At 38.5% G+C, this 14560-nt stretch overlaps 1 long non-coding RNA gene across 2 annotated transcripts in view; it reads right to left on the bottom strand.

The window, feature by feature from the left end:
- Window positions 1-6644: 6644 nt before the first annotated feature.
- Window positions 6645-14560, bottom strand: part of LOC148049245 (uncharacterized) — a 92704-nt gene continuing 84788 nt past the window's right edge. For both annotated transcript variants that reach the window (XR_015695399.1, XR_015695400.1), the window contains exon 3: window positions 6645-7050. This is a non-coding gene — a long non-coding RNA (uncharacterized LOC148049245). The remainder of the gene's footprint in view (window positions 7051-14560) is intronic.

Below are 14560 nucleotides of genomic sequence, written 5' to 3'. Positions count from 1 at the left end.
TATGGCCATGGTTGTGCACTTTTCATGACAAATTAAGTTCATCCCACATCTTTACAAATTTTGCAAGAAACATGTGTGGGAATATTCAAATGAGCAAATTATTCCTGGACACTTAGCTAACCCTGAATATTTATCCTGTGTCAAAGTTTGCCAAACAGGACCAGTGTGTCTTGCAGAAAATCTTTTCCATACATGTGAAAAAAATTCATGAATAGTTGCATGTGTAAGGAAGCAACTTGTTTGTCTGGGCAAAGCAGCATGGCCACTCCACTATTGAGAAACTAGTGACAGGTCATTGTATACTTTTGCTTTAACAATACATTTTTCCCAAAGCTGAATTCAAGCAAAGTTCTCATCAAAGCTTGGCATGCCTCTAGTCCACACACTTTTTGGGTCTCCCCTGTTCTTAATGTTCACATTCCCAGCATGAAATCCATGGAAAAGGCTGTTTGATGTGAAGTTTTGGTGTGAAGCTAATCAAGAAGAGAAGCAACCTAGAACTAAGGAGAAATTTCCTAACAGTTAGAACAATTAATCAGTGGAATGATTTGCCTACAGAAGTTGTGAGTGCTCCAACACTGGTTCTTATGAGATTGGATAACCATTTGTCTTTAATGGTATAGGGTTTCCTGCTTGAGCAGGGGGATGGACTAGAAGACCTCCAAGGTTCCTTCCAACTTTGTTATTCTGCTTTCTTTAATATATGAATACACATTCTTGAGAATATTTCCCCCAATGATACACTGCTTCTGAAAGAAAATGGATTTAAAATAAGCATGCATGCTTTAAGGTCTGTAAGTTGTAGAGGCTTGAAATTGGTAGATTCATCTTAAATGAAAAAGAAATTGTGAGGTGGTTTAATTTCTCACCTATCCTTAGGCCAATGTCTTTCATTGCTGCATTAATTTATATGGCTTGAAGCTTATATGCGACTAGCACAAGAAACTTCTTTAAATTACTTTACATGATGGCTCTCCCTGTGTGATGTTATGTTTACATTCAGTGAAAAACTGAGAGCTTTTCTTTATACCATCTGAGGCTTCCCCCCAACCCATATGAAATAGTGTGGAGAAAAATTACCCAATCCACAGTGCAAGCTCCTCATAAATAATTTTGTTTTCATTTCCCGGCTATTGTTTATTGTCATAGTCTAGTCATATTATATCCACAAGACCAAGATATATTTGTTTGAGTGTGTACACATGTATACACCTATTCATGCACATGTGGGTGGGTGTACGTGCATGTGTATGTATCCTGTAAATAGGAAAACAGTATAACAAAGCCTGAATGATGTTCAGTTGAAAAATGAAAAGATTGCACCCTTTATCTCATTTTTTCAAGGAACAGGTTTGGTTATTCAATCTTTTAAAAACAGCATCTCTTCTTGTTAGAGGTTCAAATTATAGCCATTCACAAAAGTATACAAAAGGACTAGAAGAGACCAAACTTTTATATACCAAAGGACAATAAAGCTAGTATTATTTTTTTAATGATGGGTGAATAAGATATAAGCAGTGGCTTCAGGGAACATTTAGAAAAAGTAGAAGTGCAGATTGCTAAATGACTCTAACAATTCAACCGGAACAAACAGAAATCTTGAAATAGTCTCAGTATTTTACTCAAAGCCATCTCTTCAAGTACTATGGCAGTGTATCTATTCTACATTTGAAATTTATCTGGTCATTTCTTTTCAGTAGCTGCAATTTTGTGATGATCACGCTCAGCATGAAAGAAACCCCATTTGATGATTTTGCTTAGGTTTGATTGTTAAATGGTCTACGGCTCAAAAAACTAGGCTTCTTTTGAATTAATAGCACGTTGTACTTTTTGACATGATAGGAACAATCAGTGTGGTCCTGCTGCAGTATTTTAAACAATTGCATTGAATTCAATCCTGCTCTCAAGATCGAAAAAGTAGGCAAGAAAAATGCAGGTGCATGTGACTATGTATGGGTGTGTGTGCAATTTTTCTCTAAGCTGGAATTATTCTAACCATATTCATTGCATTTTGCAAATTCATCGTCACTTCTTTCTAACTGAATGGCATGTTTCTATCTACGTCTTTGGTATTGAATGTTTCTGAAAATGATGTACATAAGCAAATAACACAAGGACACAGAAAATAATCTATAAATAGTCCAATGCACTGAGGTTCCATTCAAATCAATAAAGTTATGTAGACTAGGATGTATACGCACTAATACATTTATGTTTTACTGTATATTCACGTTTCTTTGAGTTACATCCCAAAAATAGTATAAGGAGCTAGTGCAGTGTTTCTCAACCTTGGCCACTTGAAGATGTCCGGACTTCAACTCCCAGAATTCCCCAGCCAGCGAATGCTGGCTGGGGAATTCTGGGAGTTGAAGTCCGGACATCTTTAAGTGGCCAAGGTTGAGAAACACTGAGCTAGTGTAACAAATAATGCTATATTATTGTGAGATCTCACATTGCTACCAACCATTAGAGGGGTAATTCACATCTTTGCTATCTAGAATCATGTTTATGAGTTTCTTTTAAAAGTATTCTTGAGCTTCCAAAAATGGTAATTGGTTGGTGCTAAACAACACAAGGAGAAAAAAGGATATGCTTGAGAGAGCCTGCAAAATATCTTGTTGGAGTTGGTGGAATTCTTAGAATTCCTTATTAAAAACATTGCTTGATGATATTTAATATTGTGGGTGATGATAGAGCTTGGAAAGATACACCAAGGAAAGACCCATTTATGGTCTGAAGCAGAGGTGGTATTCAGCCGGTATTGACAGGTTCTGGAGAACCAGTAGTGGAAATTTTGAGTAATTTGAAGAAACGGCAAATAGCTGGCCCCGTCCCTGCTGCCTCCCAGCCTCCCAATTGATCTTCTTTTGTTTACCATAAACAGGAGAACAGAGCTGGAAAGCAGGTTAGTGGGATGGATAGGCAATGGGATTTTGCAGTATCCTTTCCCTGCCATGCCCACAAAGACACACCACACCACGCCACAAAGCCAAGCGCACATAACTGGTAGGAAAAAAAATTGAATCCCACCATTGGTCTGAAGGGATAAAGGAACTAAGGAAGGATATCACTTGTTCTGTGTAAGGAACTCTGAGAGGAAAAATGCTTGAGGAAAGTTTGAGAGAAAGCTCTGCCTCATACTTTATTATCTGACAATGTCAAATAAAGCTTATTTCTCTAATTTGATTCATGGTAAACAGCAGAAAAGAGAATACTTTTTTTTCATTTTCCAGGCTGTAAGGGATGAGTTTCTCATCTGTTGAAATTTTCAGTCAGGGACTTTTTCCCTATTACTTTTAACAACAATTATTATTATCATTATTTATTAATAATGCAGGCAGTGTTGAAACAGTATGAGAGGTGACAATAAGCAAAAGTGAGAAATGTAGTGAGGCTTTATGCCAAACAGCAGTTATACAGAATATTTTTTTTTTTGGCTTTTTAGCAGATGAAAAGAAAAATGTATTGTACGTTGCAGAGAAAATGCTCATATGTAAAGTGAAAAGGCTCAATGTTTTGCATGAAAAGGAGCTGAAGGTCATTTGCTGAATGTAACTGACAAGAATAGTATTGTATATATAAAAGCCAAGTACAATTCACTCATTATGAAATCTCCAGAACTGTAAAGCTATAAACTTGAAGTTTGGCATGTATATTCCTCTTGGCTTCTAGGTGCTTGCTATGAAAGGATTTTTTTTTCAAAATGACCAGCAGATCATTAATATTTCTGATATAGTAATTAACACACTCTGATGCTAAGAAGTTCTATTCCCCCTCCCTATCTGAAAAGAACTCTGTTCCAATTGCTAGTTGCCTTATATTAACACACTCTGATGCTAAGGAGTTAGACATTCTACTCCCCCTCCCCATGTAAAAAGAACTCTGTTCCAACTGCCAATTGCCTCACATGTCATTACCATAGTTCAAACTGGCAGACATTCCATTCCTTCACTCAGGAATGGTCTGGGGCTCTTTACAGTACTAAACGTCTGTACCTCACCAAAATTTCTATGCCTTCCACCTATGGAACTGCTTCTGGACTCAAGGCAGTGGAAGTGATATTCCCTTATGTGTTTCAATCACCGACCACCACTGAGCCAATGGATTGTGAACTGAATTTCTCCTGCATAGCCCAATCACATAGTTTGGTCACGAAGCATGGGTATCCAGCTAGTAGTATATAAAACAGAAATATGATATGCTTGAGAATAAATGGAATGCCTAGCAAATGATTGGTTGACTGACATTGGATCCATTTCTGCTAATGTAGTAGCAGTCCATTAATGGTGATAGTGGTTTAATGAGGGTGTAGGGTTGAGAAGGCCTGTTTTTACTACAGGAGCTGAGTGCTATGCAAAAGCACCCTGGGCTGATGGTCCTGGAGAAGGTTGTGTATGTATATATGTATAGTGAGGTGGAGTGTGTACATTTAGGGATGGACCTTTATGGACAGGGGAGGGGGAAAGAGTCTGAAAGAATGAGGGGCAAACTATAGCACCCCAATAGTGACAGATTTGGCAAGGTATGATGGGAAAGGGACCATGCTGTGGGGGATGGTGCCACAGCAGTGACGTGCAGTGAGGTTTATGACTGGTGAGGCACTGACACAGGGGTTTCAATTTTTTTTGACTTGTGGACTTCAACTCCCAGAATTCTACAGCCAGGCATGCTCAGTTCCGATTTAAAATGACAACATTTGTTCTTCTCCTTTGCGAAAAAGTTTTCCTTTATTCTTTTTCTTCTCCCTCCCCCTCCTTCCTCTCTCTCTCCCTCCCCCCCTCTCAAACAGACACATGCACACAGAGAAGTTGGATCCCACTTTCACTTACTCACTCTCAAATGAACACAAACACAGAAGTTGGATTGAATATATTTTCCAATGGCTTGAAAGCAGCTTCTCTGCCATACCCCCCCCCATTCCCCTGCTGCCTTCCGATCCGAGCCTTTGATTGCAGGTGGAGCCACGTTGCCTTTTCAAACTTGTAAGCAGTGAATCTGGGCTTATATACTTTTATCCAGCTATGTGTGTATATGTGTGTGTGTATGTGTTTGTGTGTGTAAAGGCAACATAACTCTGCATGCAATCAAACTACACTTGGGGAGAGATCTACACTTGAGGATGAAGTTTGAATTCCTCCCCCTCCCTCCGACCCACACATGTACCTTCTCCAGCTGTTTCACAGAGGATTTCAACTCTGCTCTTGCCTGCCATCATGAAAAGGAAAAAAAATGTAAAAGGAAAAAGGCAAGAGCTGAGGTCAGGCTGAGTTAGTTGCTGCCAGAGTCACTGTGGATGACTCTGCTTAGTGCTTAACTGTTTAAAAAAGCCTCTAAAAAGTGCCCTCTATAGGAAGAGGCGGGAGAACAATGTGCCTCATCTACATCAGGAATTTTTCGGCTTTTAACCCTTGCTTAACTCTGCTTGAGTGATCATAAAACACCAGACTAGATGAGGCACATTGTTCTCCCACCTCCTTCTGTAGAGGGCACTATTTTAGAGGCTTTTTTAAACAATTAAGCACTAAGCAGAGTCATCTACAGTGACTCTGGCAGCAACTACCTCAGACTTTTTCCTTTTACATTTTTTTTCTTTTCATGATATCGATGGTGAGGCTCTGCCTCCCCTGCCTCCCCTGACTGCACGTCCCTGTGCCACAGGTACATTGATATTCATGCCTGGCATATAAGAGCAGCCATATGCCTGCTCTAGTTTTTCTGTCTGGTATGCTGGTATGTGATAATATCCAGCTTTATATCTCAAACTCATGCTGGCAGGGACCACAAGACATACCTTCTCTATCATAGCTCCTGCCTTCTGGAACCTTCTCACTCCAGAGATGAGGATGGCCTTGACCTGCTGGTCTTTCAGAAGGCTTTGACATCTTAGTTATATGCCCTAATCTTTAGTCAAAGTGATGTGATGCTCTATTTATTGTTTTAGGTATTGTACCAAAGACTAACAAAATCAATTTCACCCAAAGAAATGGAACGCAAGTTTGCAAGTTGCAAACTTGATTGCAAGTTATTTATAAATGGTAAAAAAACTAAAAAACACATATGTATTGAATCAGAGTTAATAACCAACAACTTAATATGTTTTCCCTTGCTTCCACTATCCCAAGAATAAGAGAAATCAATGAATTTGTGAGACTTGGTAAAACATCTACTGAAAATGAGAATATAGATGAGGAAAATTTTATACATCCAAACAGTAGTAAAAATATACTGAGTAGTATGTCATCTGCTGTGAGAAATGAATGTTTATCAACAGAAGCAAAAAAAAGTACAAATGTGCTTCTGTCTACTTCATTATATAGAAGTGAGAATTGAGCATGTCAGGAAAAACATAAAAGTAAGCTGAAAGCAGTCAGAATGGGGTACTTCAAATTGTGTGCGATTAAAGAAAAAGAATAAGTGCTTAAATGTATATGGATTGAGTACCAATGTATGTGACGATTACTACAGTACTGCGCTGTGGTGTTTTGATCATACAGTATGAATGAAGATCAAGCCTCAAACAAATATATTGTTGGAAGAAATGTCCATCTGGGTTCATTTCCAAGTGGGGAGAAAGACACTGGAAACATGGAAGCTGCTTGGAAAGATGTTTTAATGATGGACAGGATTACATAGTTTGAGGTCCTGGGCAAAAAAGGGAAGAGATGCGGAGTGCCTGGGTTTTATGCCATCTTTGGGCTTTTGAGTTGGAGCTTGTATTCTGATTGGTTGTCAGACTCACATGGGAACATGCAGGGGTAACTTTGTAGGTTGTCTGTTTCCCAGGCTTGGTTGAGCCTTGCTGGATGATGTAATCTTCCCAGGTGCCATGTGGTGAGTTCTGTTCCTAGATGGGTCCTATTATGTCCTGGAGGCCATGTCTTTTGTGTTGTAGCTGAGCTGGTCCAGACTTCCTGCGGTTATTGGCAAAGGTGGGGGCTGCTTTCCAAGAGCATGTTTATTCTTTTCTCATCCAGGAAGATATAATATTCTGCCTTTTTAATATTTCCTAGAATATTTCATTTTTCTAGGAGAAGGGTGGGTGTTATCTTCCTACAATATGAAGAAAGAATTAAAGTCAAAAATAAAACTCAGAAAATTACAAATGAATGGATAAGGTTGATTAGTTCATATGTATGAAGAATGGAAAAGGACAAAGTGGGTATCTCCCAAATCTCCTCCCACAATGATTATCTGGCTTTTGAAATGTGAGTACTCCAACGGTTCAAAGGAAAGAAACTGACAACAGGTTCCACTATATTGAATTGATCTTACTGCCAATAACTTGCTGCAGCCAAATAAATCATCTTGGGGTTTTGTGTTGTTGCAGTTCCCTCCTTCTATTCCATCCTCCAGAAATATAATTACTCCTTTACAGTCTCTGTCATCCTTTATTCTATGACTTCCTGGCTGGAAGTTTCTGAAACATTTTTAACACAGAGAACTATATCACGGCTTCAATTGACAACTTATTGATAAATCTGACAGAGAATACCACCTGATCCCATCAACTATCCAGAGCAAACAGCAAGAGAGCAAACAGCAAGTTAATCAGATTTGTTTTTAGAATTTCTTAAAAGATGACTATAAAATTTACTTCCAGCTAATGCAATTTAAAAATATATCTCAGTTTTCATTTGAAAACATTATGGTTAGTCACGCAGTCAGATTGGATTTGGTATTTTTTTCTACCCACCTATTGAATCCCTCCCAAGGACTTGGGATAGCCAGATGTTGATGTTTGGTGGTGTTAGATGTATTGTCACAGGATGTTCGCAGTGTAGTTGCTTTCTGCAATTGACTGATGATGATTTTGTCACTGCCAATGGCATTCAAGTGGTGTTTTAATTGTTTGTTACTTCTTATCCTATCATATGTTTCATTGACACTGAATTTTCTTCTGAGATGCTTTGTGTTGAAAGGCATCATTGAAAGTGTGAATCATCCTTCACGGTTACAAGTTCAGATAAAATAACAACAAAAACAATGACCGCTCCTCCATGGACCTCAAGTATTTCTCTGCTCAAAGAATATTCCTAAACTACCTTCTGTTGAAATTATTTTAAATTGCATTGAGCTACAGTAAGGTTTCTGTATAACTTCTACTTTATTTGCATTTGAAAATGAATGAATTTGTGTACAGAATAATATTTAGAAGTACAAGTAAAAATTCAAAAAGTAGTGGAAGTATGGTAGTAAAACATACATATGTAGTATAAGGAGATTTGAGATAAGTATATCCCCCAGGTATAATTTTTACAACACTAATACCTTAAAATAAAAATAAATATTTTCTTAGTCTATTGAGTGGGTTTGCTGAATTAATGCACAACAGGAATACCACTAGAATTTAAATTGCATTAGTTTTTTTAAAAATGGAGGAAATTACATCCAGCAGCCTCATTATTATGGCAATCAAGCTGTCATTTCCCTGCATCATATATCATCACCAGTAGAACTAATTTCAGACTCTCAATGTGTTTCCTACTCTCAGGAGATAGTTGTTGCTGGTGGTGATGAATGAAAGAAAAAAGAAAAAAACTCAGAGTGATTGAGTTTATGAACCTGCAGAGCTAAAAGTGGCAGAAGGGGGAAAAATGGTTCTATTTAGAATGCAAACTTATTATGGATGACACCAAGCACCTTTGAAAGTGCCACTGGCAGCAGTTTGTGTGTAAGGCTATATAAAGAGCACTGACATCACTAAAGGCATATCGCTCTCCTGGCTCTAAAGCCTAAAATCATTTAAGTGCTATCCTAAATATATTTACTAGGTGATTATAGCTGATTCATACTTTTATGCTTGTTCTCATTACTCATGTATCATTTCCCTATGACTAAGAAGTCAATGTTTCATTCCTTTTATGTCAGCAACTGGCACATTGAATGTTTTGACCTTGAAACATGATTGTGTTACACTTGGGAGCATGCTAATCTTCTATGGCCTGTGATAGACAATAGCAGCCAAAACAACATAGAACCTGAAATAGGGGTGTTATTTAAATTAGACAACAATGAGTTTTGATGATATTTTCCCCTCCTTGCCCTTGCAACTCAAAGAACACGAGGTGGGGAAAAAATCAGGGTTGTAGTCCATAGACAGAAAAAAGGGAATCCCTTATCAAACCATCTCATTTCCAAACACCAGTCCAGAGGTAAAAACCTGATTAACAGTCTGTAGTTTGTAACTAATCAGGGGTGAGCTGCTGAAGATTCGCAGGGGTTCAGGAAACCTCTAGCTAAGATTATGTGCAGTTCAAAGAACCCCTAAATCCCACTCCTGGCTGGTGCCATCCACCCTGACCCTCCTCCCAAGAGTCCTGTTTTGACCTGTTTTGGGTGCAGATCCCCACATGGAAGCTTGGGGAGGGTGAAAAATAAACCTACCAGAAATTGGGGAAGGTCAGAAACAGGCCCATTTCCAGAGGGCCTCCAGTGCCTTGGGAGGCCGATTTCCGACCGCCTGAAGGCTGGTGGAAAGGCTCTGGAGCCTGGGGAGGGCAAAAATGTTTCCCCCGCCATGGTGCAAGAGGATGACTAGGCCATGCCCACCAGCAGCATGCCCACCCAGCAACAGAGAACCCCTTGCTAAAATATTTGAAGCCCACCCCTGTAATTAATGTAGAAGTCATGGACAAAAGTCATAAGGGAATTTTTTCTGTAGCTGAAAAACTTTATTAAAGGAACAGGATGGGTGAAACTTGGAAAAATAGAAATACACACAATAAGATACAAAATAAGCATTGCTGGTGAGCACAACAATTAGCAAATATAGATAAATCTAAATCTCACCAATGATGCTGTGTGTATGCGATGTGGACCTCAGATTAATATATGCCACGGATTTGGTTGGATTCTCCCTGGTGCTTCTGTTTCCTTTCAATGCTAAAAGAAATGGAGTCCAGCTTCCCAGGATGCCCTTGTTTTTGGAGTGAGAGTTGATGGGTAGATAACCCTTAAAGGGCCAGGTCAATTTCCAAACAATACAGCCTGGTATTTGGCCTCTGCCAGTAGATAGGGCCAGAGAACAAAGACAAAAGAAATTATATCAGCAATGGCAAACCTATTTTGGCTCATGTGCCATAAGTGGGGGGAGCACAGGGGGAGTCATGTGTGGGCATGCTGCACCCATGATGCAATGCACGACCCCCCCAGTGCACATGTGCGCACTACAGGCGCGACCCCCCATTTTTTGCATGCTTTTTTTGGCCTCCCCAGGCTCCAGAGGCTTTTTTAATTTTATTTTTTAAATTTTTTATTTTGAACACATAAACACATCAACAGAAACAGACACATGATTTAAAACAACATAGGAACAAGAAGTTCCATCGTATATCATACAGCAGTTCCGTATTGGTTTCTTTGCAGTAAGTGTTTTCCCTTCTATACATTTCTATCTTTCATTCATGATCTCCTTATTCGTTATCCATTTTTATGTACAATTCTATATTTATTTATACTTAGCTATTTATAACCAAATATTTTTTACGTATATTGTGCTTTATATTCTTACTGTCATTTATTCTCTTACATACAATTATAGGTATATATTCACATAGTTATTCTTTTGCTTTGCCATTCTTATACTATTGTTATTCCATTTAAAAGGTTATAAGGTATAGTTTGGATTGATTTGTTTACCATCCCTAGGGCCTGTTGTAACACCACCTTATTTTCCTTTCTTTTATTTTCTCTTTACCTTCCTTCTCTACTTCCTTCCTTCCTCCTCTCCTTCCCCTTCTTCCTCCCCTTACCTCTCCCCTACTCCTACCCTCTCTTCTTTTCTTTCTCTCCCTTCCTCTCTCCTCTCCTTCTCTTTCTCTCCCTTACACCCACCTCTCTTTACCTCTTTCTTCTTCCCTTACCTCTCCTCCACTCTTCCTCTTCCTTTCTTACTATCTCTTCTTCTCTTTCTCTCCCTTCCACCCTCCACTCCTTTCCCTTCCTTTGTCCCTCCCTTCTCTACTTCCTTCCTCCTCTCCTTTCCTTCCTTCTTCCCTCCCTTTCTTTTTCTATTGTTATTGGTGTCTCTTTCAAATCTGTTTATGTTTAAATGACTTCCGGTTTGCTTGGAGGGTCATTTGAGTGCTCCAAAGGCTTCAGGGACTTTCAGGAGGCTTCCCTGAAGCCTCCGGAGCACTCAAAATGACCATCCGAGGGTCAATACAGTCAATGCTTCAGCAAGAAAAGGAGAAAGGAGTAAACTTAGAGGCAATCATGCAAGCAATACAGAAATTGCAAGCAGGAGTTGATAGCAAGGATGAAAAGTTAGACACCATTGTAAAGACATCTGAGAGTATAGAAAAAAGAATGGAGACAATAGAACAACAAAGTCAAAGCATAGTACAAAAAGTTGACAAAATGGAAGGAAAAATGCACAACTGGATGTTGAAATATGAAGACAGAATTCAAAAAAATTAAGAAAAAGTTCAACAAGAGAAGAAAGCTGAGAAGTTAGACAGTAGACTGAGTGACATGGAAAGGGAGAGCAGTGGAATATTAAGATGGGAGATGGGTAGGTCTGAATTTTTTTTTAGATTTCAAACCATAGAAAAAGAAAGAGGAGAGAACCTAGCACAGATAATATCCGAGATATTGACAAATATATTAGAGATATACCAGGAGAAAATGATGGATGGCATAGATGAAGCGTTCTTAGTACATACAGGGTATGCAATGAGAAATGCTCTTCCAAGGGAAGTCCATGTAAGATTTACCAAGAAAACAATCAAACTACAAATTCTATAGAAAATGAGAGATAGAAAATTAGAATGTAAAGGCAAGGAGATTGTAGTTCTCAAACAAATTCCGAGAGGAGTGAGAGAGAAGAGAATATCATTTTTTGACTAAAGTTCTGATTTAAAAATGTGTTAATTACAGATGGCTCATACCAGAAGGTCTATTATTTACATTGCAAGGACAAAGATACAGGATAGATACAATTGATAAGACAGAAGCTTTCTATGCAGAATATTCAGAGAAACAGCTGAGAAAACTGGAAAAGATGAATTAGTGGCACAACTACTGGAGGCACCTACAATCGAGACAAAAAGCAGAAGTTCCTGAAGCCTTTGGAGCACTCAAATGACCCTCCGAGCAAACCAGAAGTCACTTAAACATAAACTGGCATTTGAAAGAGACACCTATAACAATAGAAAAAGAAAGGGAGACCACTTGGGCAGACCACAATCCAATTACAATTAAATGGAAAGGCCAAAGGACAAGATCTAAATGGACATTAAATAATACTATATTGAAAGAAAAAGACTGTATAAAAATGTACAGTCTTCTTCTTCTTTAAAGAGAATAGGAAAGAAGATACATCAATGCATAATCTTTGGGATACAATGAAGGCTGTCACTAGAGGTCTGATAATAGACTATACAAGGAAGGGAAACTTAAAGAAAAGACAACCCTTGTGATTATTCCTTTTAAAATGTTGGTATTGTCATTACTAGACTTTTTTTTAACAAGCTTTCACCTAAGAAATTAAGGCATCATAAAAAAGTAATAAATATTATTATAAACACTGGTGTTATAAACTTATATTCCATTTTTGAGAAGTAAGGTCTATTACAGTGATGGGCAACCTTTTTGGCGTGGTGTGTCAAAAATCGGCAAAAAATCGAGCATAACTCGCGTTGTGTGTCACTTCGACAAAAACATAATTTTGCGCAATTTATAGTTTAAACTACAAAAATGTATAATTGCAATATATAATTGTATTTAATAAACCAAAAACAAATTATTTAACATACCTGCTTAGTAACTTCTTTGTTCATCAGTCGATTTCATATGTTGCCCTTGATATTATTGAACTTGTTTGAGGTGCCGTGAACCAGGGCTGTGGAGTCGGCTGCTTCCAGCTCCACGTCCTCATCAACATGCCGCTCCAGCCCGCCCCAAGAGAACTCAGATATTCTCTTAATAATTGCATCTTTATTCTGCATATCGTGAAATAGAACTGGCGCACATCTTAGGGGAGTTTCTTTAATAAATTCTCCCTCATTAAGCGCCTTTGCATGCTGAGCTATGGAGTGAGCAATGCTCAAACTTGCAGAGTTTAAATTTGTAGAGCCTTTCATAAATAAACAGCGCACTGTTCCCGCGCTCCTCTCCTGCGGGTCCTCCCTCGCCGCGCTGATGACGTGTGTGCGCACGGCACGCACGCCTTACCAGCAGCCCCTGCGCTCAGAAAGGGGCGGCGGTGATACAGTAAGTGAGTGTGGGCGGGGGAGATCACACATCCCGGCCCCCCCCCCATTCCTCCAGCACAGATTCTTTCATCCTCGGCGGCCGTGCAGGAGCCGAGGATGAATCACATGAAATCCTGTGCATGTCACCCCAAATGGCTACGCGTGTCAGCACTGACACGCGTGTCATAGGTTCGCCATCACTGGTCTATTATATACTAATAATAACATAAGATAAATCAATTGTGTTGTGCCTAGTTCAGTGGTCCCCAACCTTTTGGGCACCAGGTTCTGTGGAGAGGGGTTTTTTTCTGCAGACTGTAGGAGGCATGATTTCATGTGCTGCCTGCATCCCACAGATGGGGCTCACTTGTTTGTACAGACCCCTTTCTGGTATACTGTGGAGTGGGGGGTTGGGGACCTCTGACCTAGATGATCTCCTGTTTGCATCTAAGTGAGGTCCTCAAATTCTTGTCTAATAGCTCCACTATTATAAAACAATTACAAATAGGGTAACTGACAATTTTTTGTGTGTGGTTTTATGCACTGGGACTTTGTCACCAATGCCCATTCCATTTATTGTAGCATTCTATGTCTCTCTGATATCATATCTGGGCTTCACAAAAGGATAAAGTATATTTAGAAGCTGGATTGCAAAACAAGTAGATTAATGGTGTTTATAACAATTTGCTGAATTTGCATTCTCAGACTTCTCTCATATCTTTACACATCTTTATACAAGCAAAAAAAAAGCCATTTGCCTCTTTTTGTTTAAATTACGCCTCTGTTGTGATAAATTAGGAGCTCAAAATCAAAAAGACAGAGAAAAAAAGAATCAACCCTTTCCTCAACTGGGAGATACCCAAAAGAATTTATTCCTGATCCACAAAAGAAAATATTTAAAAATGTGATATTGTAGAAAAACTATGTGGAGTTACATACCAGATATTTTAAAAAAATATTTTAGGATAGCTCAGTTAATATGAATAATAAATACAGTGGATATTATGATCCAATATTTTTGGAGACAAAGCAATTTTGATTCTCATGTCTAGAAAATGCAGAGTTAAAAGCTTTAGAAATTGATTCACACAAAATATGAAACACTTGCTTGCAAATTCTGATAAACAATGTGACAGAGATATAGTACAAGAGTTTTCATAAATTATTGGGGTATTCATTTAACTGAGGTAAATTTCCTTTAGACTTTAATATATCTATGGAAATCTATATATATATAATAAGCTTGTGAGAAAAGATTACAGATGATAAAATGAATACTTCAAGAATGTCATAGATGGATTTCCTTAAATGTTTTAAAATACTTCAGGTAGATTGATAAATTATTAAGATGTAAATGCAATTTTAAA

This window comes from Thamnophis sirtalis, unplaced genomic scaffold (genome assembly GCF_051295495.1).
Source record: "Thamnophis sirtalis isolate CommonGarterSnake01/CBP01778 unplaced genomic scaffold, rThaSir2_p1.2 scaffold_2, whole genome shotgun sequence".
Lineage (NCBI taxonomy): Eukaryota > Metazoa > Chordata > Lepidosauria > Squamata > Natricidae > Thamnophis > Thamnophis sirtalis.
Note: the sequence above shows the minus strand (reverse complement) of the source record. Positions and strands in the feature narration are given on the sequence as shown.